This window comes from Nicotiana attenuata, unplaced genomic scaffold (genome assembly GCF_001879085.1).
Source record: "Nicotiana attenuata strain UT unplaced genomic scaffold, NIATTr2, whole genome shotgun sequence".
Taxonomy (NCBI): domain Eukaryota; kingdom Viridiplantae; phylum Streptophyta; class Magnoliopsida; order Solanales; family Solanaceae; genus Nicotiana; species Nicotiana attenuata.
Genome location: NW_017675190.1, coordinates 6,279 through 14,367, shown reverse-complemented (window position 1 = coordinate 14,367; position 8,089 = coordinate 6,279).

Below are 8,089 nucleotides of genomic sequence, written 5' to 3'. Positions count from 1 at the left end.
CTATTCTAGTTTAGTAGAAAGTGGAAGAAGTAGTGGGGGGGGGGGGGGACTTCCTTTTTGGTTGGTTCCCCGCTGCAAGCTATTCCAGCATTGTGCCTTTCTTTCTCTTTTTGTTTGTATCTCTTTTTTTATGTTTCTTTTGATTTCATTTTTTTGAAATTTCAAGAAAGAACAATTGTTAGTTTGAAACGGTGGTTGGTTTTGTGGCCTTGATTGTTTTTGATCACTTGATCCTGGCCCAACTTCTTTGAAGAAGATCTCAACTGCAACTATTTGCTCCCTGAGGATTGATTCATTTCAGGCCCTGGAGAACCTCTTATTTTTCCAGACTTTGCCATGATGGTCGGTCGGTGGAACTCAACTTTCAATTTTATTTCGCCTTCGTAGGCCTTTCCTTTCTGATTCTCTTTTCTTTTTCTTTTCTTTTCTTTTCTTTTCTTCGAAACATTGGGGAACTTTTGGCTCCTCAAACTTTGCTGTAATGGCTAGTCGCGCGGGACTTAACCTTCTCCAACTTTATTTTGCCTCCGTAGGCCTTTCATTTTTGACTTCTTTCTTCCAACTTCAATTTCTGAGCATTTGGGCACCTTGGCTTTTCAAACCTTTGCCGAGACGGTTAGCCATGTGGGACTCAGCCTTTTCAGCTTCATTTGCCTTTATAGGCACTTCAATTTGATTTTCTCCTTCCAAGATTTTTAATTTTGAAGCATCGGCTGCCATGGTTAGTCGGGATTGGCTTGATGCACCCGCTGAGGCTGGGTACTTTTCTTTAGCTTTTGTTAAGGAGAGCCTTGTAAAACCAGTCCTGCCACCTTTTCTTTGTATTAGTTTCGGGAACAGAGTTAGACCGAAAGGGAAACAAAAGGCAAGAAGATGAATTTAAAGAGAAGCGTCCCTTTCGGGGAGAAAAGAAGGACTTATCTGGGGTGCATGCAGGCTTCAAATAGACACGACATGCTTCTTGGACTGGATGTCCGAACCGCGTAACCTTTCCAAACTTCTCATAAACTCATTGACCCGTGTTTCAGATCCAGGGAATCTTGCCAGGACTCTTTCAATTGTGGGAGATGTCTTCTGTTCGCCGACGGTGCCCTGTATGGGTTTTCACCAATCGACCTCTCTCATTTCTCTTCTCACCGTCGCCCGATAGTGCTCTTTACGAGTTTTCACTAAGCGGACTCTCTCATTTTCAACTTCTCTACTCACCATCGCCTTATGGTGCCCGTAGGTTTTCACCGATAAGACTCTCTCATTTTATTTCTCTCAATATGACTGCATCAGATTCCAACAATGATGTTTTCAATTCCCACGCCTTTTCTAATTGATCGGAAGGACTTGGATAAGGTTTTTGGGTAAAAAGAATCTTGGATGGAATTACAACTTCGGAACCGTTTTGGTGGGCTCATGGCCGAGCCATTATATCATCTGCCCCAGTTTCACTTTTTTGGGGGAATTGGAATTTTTGTTTTGGTGTGACTGAACCCCAGAGAGAGGCTGCCTACGTATCCTTTCGGAATCAAGTCAGACGTAGTTCCGGGTTCCAAAGAGGGTGATCAAAGAAGAGTAACCGGCTCAAAGGGTTTGCGAAAGATTGATAGTGTTTGGATAGCACGAATGAAAGCCTTCGTCATCTCAATTGAACAAAGTCATTGCTGCAGAAAGCCTAGACATAGTACCTTTTTGCTGCATCCGTATTCACAACTGCTTCGGGATCATTTCCTTCGATATCGCCCAGATACAATGCTCCTCTCGGCAATGTCTTTCTGATGATGTATGGACCCTTCCAATTAGGAGCGAATTTCGTTTTTGCTTCCTGATGATGGGGAAGAATGCGCCTTAACACAAGTTGTCCCACTTAAAAATTCCTAGGCCATATTTTCTTGTTATAAGCACGGGCCATTCTTTGTTGGTACAACTGCCCGTGGCAGACCGCAACCATCCGCTTTTCATCAATCAGTGTCAACTGTTCCACACGGGTCTTGACCCATTCACTATTCTTGATTTCTGCTTCAACAATGATCCGGAGAGAAGGGATTTCTACCTCTGCAGGTATTACAGCCTCAGTTCCATAGACCAAAAGGTATGGGGTTGCTCCTACCGATGTGCGCACCGTGGTGCGATATCCCAATAATGCAAAAGGCAACTTTTCATGCCATTATCTGGAGCTTTGAATCATCTTTCTCAAAATCTTCTTGATGTTCTTGCTTGCTACTTCGATGGCACCATTGGCTTTAGGTTAATTCTCAAATTGTTCGAATTCTCGATTGATTTTCCTAAAAGCCTCTTCTTCATCATATTCCGGTTCTTGATTCATTATTTCATAATTAGACAGCGTGTTTGGATCTGTGCATGAAGTCCGCAAGCATGTCATGTTATTTAAGGCCGCATTATCAGAACTGAAAGAAAAAGTAAAAAAGAAGAATAGCAAAATCAGAAAGAATAAAGAGAGATGAATGATGAAATATTGATTTCATTTCTTGGAATTTGAAGATAACAGGGTTTTCATTTGGAAATTAAAAGACAAGAAACTAAAGAAAACACCCGAGTTACACCCTGGAATAACTCGCGATGCAGAAAAAGTGGCAGGACAGGTGTACTGGGACTCCCGCCTGATTGGGAATGGCGTAGCCTTTGAATTCTGCAGCTTGGCGTTTGGTCCCATATACAGCACCTCAGCGGTGCTGGAGCCCTCTCCTGGCTGAACCATGTGGATTTCATATAGTATCTTTCTCATTGCCCCACATATCTCTTCAATCTCTTCGGCCATAAAGGCCTCATCCTCTTCTTCTTCATTGTATTTTGGCTTGACAAAGGTCTCATACAGATGTGGCAGTGGCTGAGGTAGAACCCTTCCATCATTCTTTCTCTCATCCTCCCACTCTACATCATCTGGGGTGGGGTGAAAACCTATCCCGAAGAACTTTTTAGTTGTTGGCAGGGTCACTGGTTCAGATATTCCTTGCGGAGCTTTTCCAAGTCCCTTCCCTGGCTTGAAACCATGTCTGATCATTTCTTTAGCCATCATAATCGAGGCATTGGATAGGAAGGGTTGGGGACACGGGTTTCCTTCTTCATGCTGGTCCGCAATGCTTGGTAGACTATGTGTTCACTGCCTTCCCTCGCTTCTAGGCATGGGACAGATGGGTCCCGATAGATTGACTGTTCATCCTCTCCGTGAACCACGATCTCCTGATCCTCGTGTTCAAATTTTACCATTTGATGGAAGGTAGAGGGTACAGCTCCTGCAGCATGGATCCAAGGCCTTCCTAGAAGAAAATTATAGGACGTGTCCATGTCTAGCACTTGGAAAGTCATCTCGAAGTCCACCGGGCCAATGGTCAAGATTAGGTCAATTTCTCCAATGGTGTCTCTTTTGATACCGTCAAAGGCTCTCACACAGACATTGTTGGGATGAATCCTTCCAGTCCCGATTTCCATACGCTGTAGTGTGGAGAGTGGGCAAATGTCCACCCCAGAACCTCCGTCTACCATGACCCTCTTCACGTAGTATCCTTCACATTTGACAGTTAAGTGCAGGGCTTTGTTATGTGCAGCGCCTTCCGGAGGCAAGTCATTTTTGCTGAATGAAATCTGGTTGATAGCGAAAAATCTTTCTGCCATTCTTTCCCACTGTTCCACCGAAGTTTCAGCAGGCACGTATGCTTCATTCAGGGTCTTCATTAAAACCTTTTGGTGCTTAGGGGATTTCATCAGCAATGACAACAAGGATTCTTGTTCAGGATACTTTCTCCATTGATCAACCACCTCATAATCGGCCATCTTCATTTTCTGAAAGAAAGCTTCCGCTTCCTCGGCACTTACAGGTTTCTTGGATGGGAAACGCCTTCTGGTGGCATTGTTCACTTCTTCGATGTTGGAGTATTTCTCAACGAGGTGATTTTTGGGAAGTTCCCCCAAGATTTCTTTACCCTTATACGTAACCAACGTTTTATGGTAATTCCAAGTCACCGCGGAAGGATTGGTTATAGGCTTCTGTGGTGCGCGTCCAATAACCACGGGCTCATCCAGCCTTGATGGTATAATTGTCCCCCGCACCACATAGGCTCCCTTGGGTACGTAGATCTGCGCTCCCTTTTCAATGCAAATCTCTTTGGAGGGCTCAAAATCAACTGTTTTTCTTTGCGGCCTCATGGAACACAAAGAACACCATCTTTGGGAGGCATTGCCTCCGTTCCTGTTTCAGCTTTCTTTTCTGGTTCTGACTTGGTGACTTTGCTCTTCTTTTCCCCTTTATCTTGCTTCGGGGCAACCTTTGGCTTTCTTTCCGCATCATCAATAGCAATTATGGCCTTTAGTGCCAGATTAAATTCTTTATTTTCGCATGTCATCCCGATTACTGGCCCGTTATTGTGGGCTGGCAGTGGGTTATTAGTCACATTGGGGACATCCTCATCCCTTAGCACTATCTTGCCCCTGTTCAATCAAGTCTTCCACGACTCTTTTCAAAGTCCAACAGTTTTCTGTATCATGCCACTCAACTCCTAAGTGATAAGCGCATCGGACACACCGCTGATAGGAAGGTGATTCTGGGTTTTGCCTGTTTGGAGGTATGGGCTGCAGCAGACCCATTTGAACAAGCTTCGGAAACAGACTGGAGTAGGGTTCACCGATTGGTGTAAAATTTGGCCTCCTGGGTGGTTCACGAGGACGGAAGTTATTTTGTGGAGGATGGGGGTTATAGTGGTTTTGGTGAGGAGGTTGGTTTTTTTGAAATGGAGCTTGGTTTCTATTGGCTTGTTGCTGCGGCCGAGCAAAGGGTTGAGCATTCATGACCGCATACGGTTGAGGAGCATAAGCCATGTCATGGTGAGGGTAGCAATGTTGAGGGGTTCTTTCCGAGAACATGGGTCTAGGAGCGCGGTGTCTTCTTGCACCCGATGCTGCCATAGCCGTTTCTTCTTTCTTCTTTCCTTTTACTACTCCTCCAGACCCGCCTTGAATGGCTTGGGAGGTTGCTCTGATAGCGGACTGGCTCAAAATTTTACCCGTCTTCAATCCATTTTCCACCATTTCACCATTTTTAATAGCTTCTGCGAACGGTTTACCCATAGCTGACATCATATTTTGGAAATAATCAGCTTCCTGAGCTTGAAGGAACACCGTGACCATTTCGACCTCGTCCATTGGAGGCTTTACTCTCGATGCCTGCTCACGCCATTTGATTGCATATTCCCGAAAGCTCTCCGAGGACTTCTTTTTCAGATTTGCCAATGAGTTCCAATCTGGAGCAATGTCTATATTGTACTGGAACTGTCTAACAAAGTCTCTTGCGAGGTCTTCCCAAATGTGCCATCGAGAGATGTCCTGATCCATATACCACTCGGAGGCGATACCCACCAAGCTTTCCCCCAAAGTAAGCCATGAGCAATTCTTCTTTTCCTCCAGCCCCACGCAATTGATTGCAGTATTTCTTAAGGTGAGCAATGGGATCACCATTCCCATCGTATTTCTCGAACTTCGGAGTTTTGTATCCCATAGGCAAATGCACGTGAGGGAACATGCACAGATCAGTATACGACACACTCTTCTGTCCACTCAAACCCTGCATGTTTTTGAGGCTCTGTTCCAGGCTTCTCATCCTTTTTGCCATTTCATCCTGTTCGGGAGCTTTGGGAGTCTTTTCCTGTCCCGTTGTGAACTCATATGGAGGTGGTTGGGAGTAAGTATTGGTGGGGTACTGAGGAGGCTCCACTTGAAAAATAGGATTCTGAAAAGTAAAGGCCGAAGGACCAAAAGTAGGCCTAGGCAGTGAAGGCTGTGTGGTGGCCGAGCATGGTGGAGCAGTAAAGATATTGGGGGCTACTCCTGATGTGAACACCTGGGGCGGACCTCAGAAGGTGTTCCTACAAAATGAGCAGATATGGTGGGTTGTCCCAATGGGGTATTCGGGTGACTAATGGGAATATTAGAAGTACCCCCTGATCTAGGGAACAGTTCAGGAATGCCGGGGATAGCACTTGGAGGCTCCCTTCCATTAGTCCATGCATCCTACATTTCCATGACCCGGAGACGTAAGATTCTGTTTTCTTCGGCTGCTGCAGATTCGGAGGCCGGGATGCCCGAGATGGGGCTATCCTCAGGGATGGGAACTTCTGGCAAGGTCATTTCCAACGACATTTCTACGTTCCCTTTTGATCTGGTAAAATACTGATGTGATGCCAGTTTACCAAAAACCAACCACCGTTTCTATAAAACCTAAGCTGGAAATTGACAGCAGCAAACGGTTAGTTCGAGGCAAATAACAGATAGGTAATCGCACGTTGAGGCGTGATGCACCTATACAGTTAAATGTGTTTCTATATGTTTTGCAACGGTTGCATGCGTCATCCCGGCTTTTTCTTATTCTTTCCTTTTGCCCTTTTCTCTCATTTTTCATTGCGTCTCTTTTCTTTTGTTTTTTCACTTTCTCTTTTCTTTTCCTTCCTTCTTGCCTTTGCTTTTTGCCATGGTTTCTTTCTCTTGGTTTTCTTATTTTCTTTCTCTTTTGTTTCTTTTCCTCTCTTGTTTTTTCTTTTATTTTCTTTCCTCCCTTTTTTCTTTTCTCTTTGGGTTACGGTCGAATCCTATGGAGATTCCCTACGTATCATGACCCCGCATGAATCAGACCAAGCGTAGTTCTTGAAAAATAAATGCGAAAAGTAAAGAAACAATTTTTGGCAATTTTCGATTTTTCATTAATTTTTATTTCAAAAACAAAACTCCGGCTTTGCGGATACGGCCTTTCAGCACTTCGGTAAAGAAGATTGTAAGGCTGTGCCTGCTAACCATTGAAAATGACCCAAGGTGGCTGTTCTTACAAAAACAGCCTTCCGGCGCCCTTTTGGGGACATTCGGCTTATTTTAAGCAAGAATGGCATCACCTGACTTATTTGTGGAAAAAATTAAAATTTTTGTTATTTTTGGGCTATGTTTCGAAAAAGGGAAGTTGGACCCAATGGGGGTTGCCTACGTATCCCACACCCTGTGGGAATCAAACTGGCGTAGTTTGGGTAGATTTGACAAAACCAACTATTTTTTGAAAACAATTTTTTTTTTCTTTCATTTTCTCAAAAATTCGGCAGGGTTTTAGAATTTTTCTAAAAGAAATACCTACCTCTCACTCTTGGTTTTTCTTTCTTTCTTTTTTCTCTTTTTTACTTTTTTGATTTTTCTGTCCCTATTCTAGAAGCCGGTCAACATGCAAGCCGAAACAAATAAATGCACAAGTAGCACGTAAGATGCATCAGGATGGTCTTTTCATTTCAGGTCACCTGTCCTAGACGGACCCAACCCCTGTGTTGAGTCCCCTAAGTCAAATGCACGTGATGCAAACAAACGTTCCTACTAGGGATCCGACATGAGGCTTTGTTATACTAGGTTCAAAACCTGGGTATTTGTTCTAGACTATGTACCCGAGCGGACAACTCGAGTAGAGGAGGGGGCTACGTACCGGGGACCCGAAAGATCATCCGGCTTAGTAACTTGTCCGAGCCTCTTTCTTATTTCAAGGTATGACACTAACAGAATAGGGAGTCTCGACCAGCGAGCATATCCCCGAAGATAAGAAGAGAAGGGTTTCGTAACAGTTTATACGTACAATTCACCAAATATCAAAGCGCTAAGGCATTTAGCACATTTAGCATGAAACATGTAGGAAAATCAGATAATAAATAAAGCCAATCATAACAGCTACTCTAAGCTCGAATTCTTGAACCCTGAACCGAAGTTTTGGGTTCGTATTCCCCAGCAGAGTCGCCAGAGCTGTCACACCTCCTTTTTTACACACCTACCCCAAAGGATAGTATATAAGGGAGTTTTTCCAATTTAAGTGACATTATCCGAAATGGGATTATTTATTTAATCAGAGTCGCCACTTGGGATAGGTTTGGCTTTTGGTGTCCCAAGTCACCGGTTTATCTTGAATCCCAAATCGAGGAAATTTTCGACTTTCCAAATAAAGTCTGCGAACCAGAAATTCTGACTAAGGAATTCTGTTGACCCGAGGGAAGGTGTTAGGCACCCCCGGGTTATGCCAGGGAGGTCCACGGGTTATGCCGGAATAAAAAGAAAAAAGGTACCGTTGGGTTAC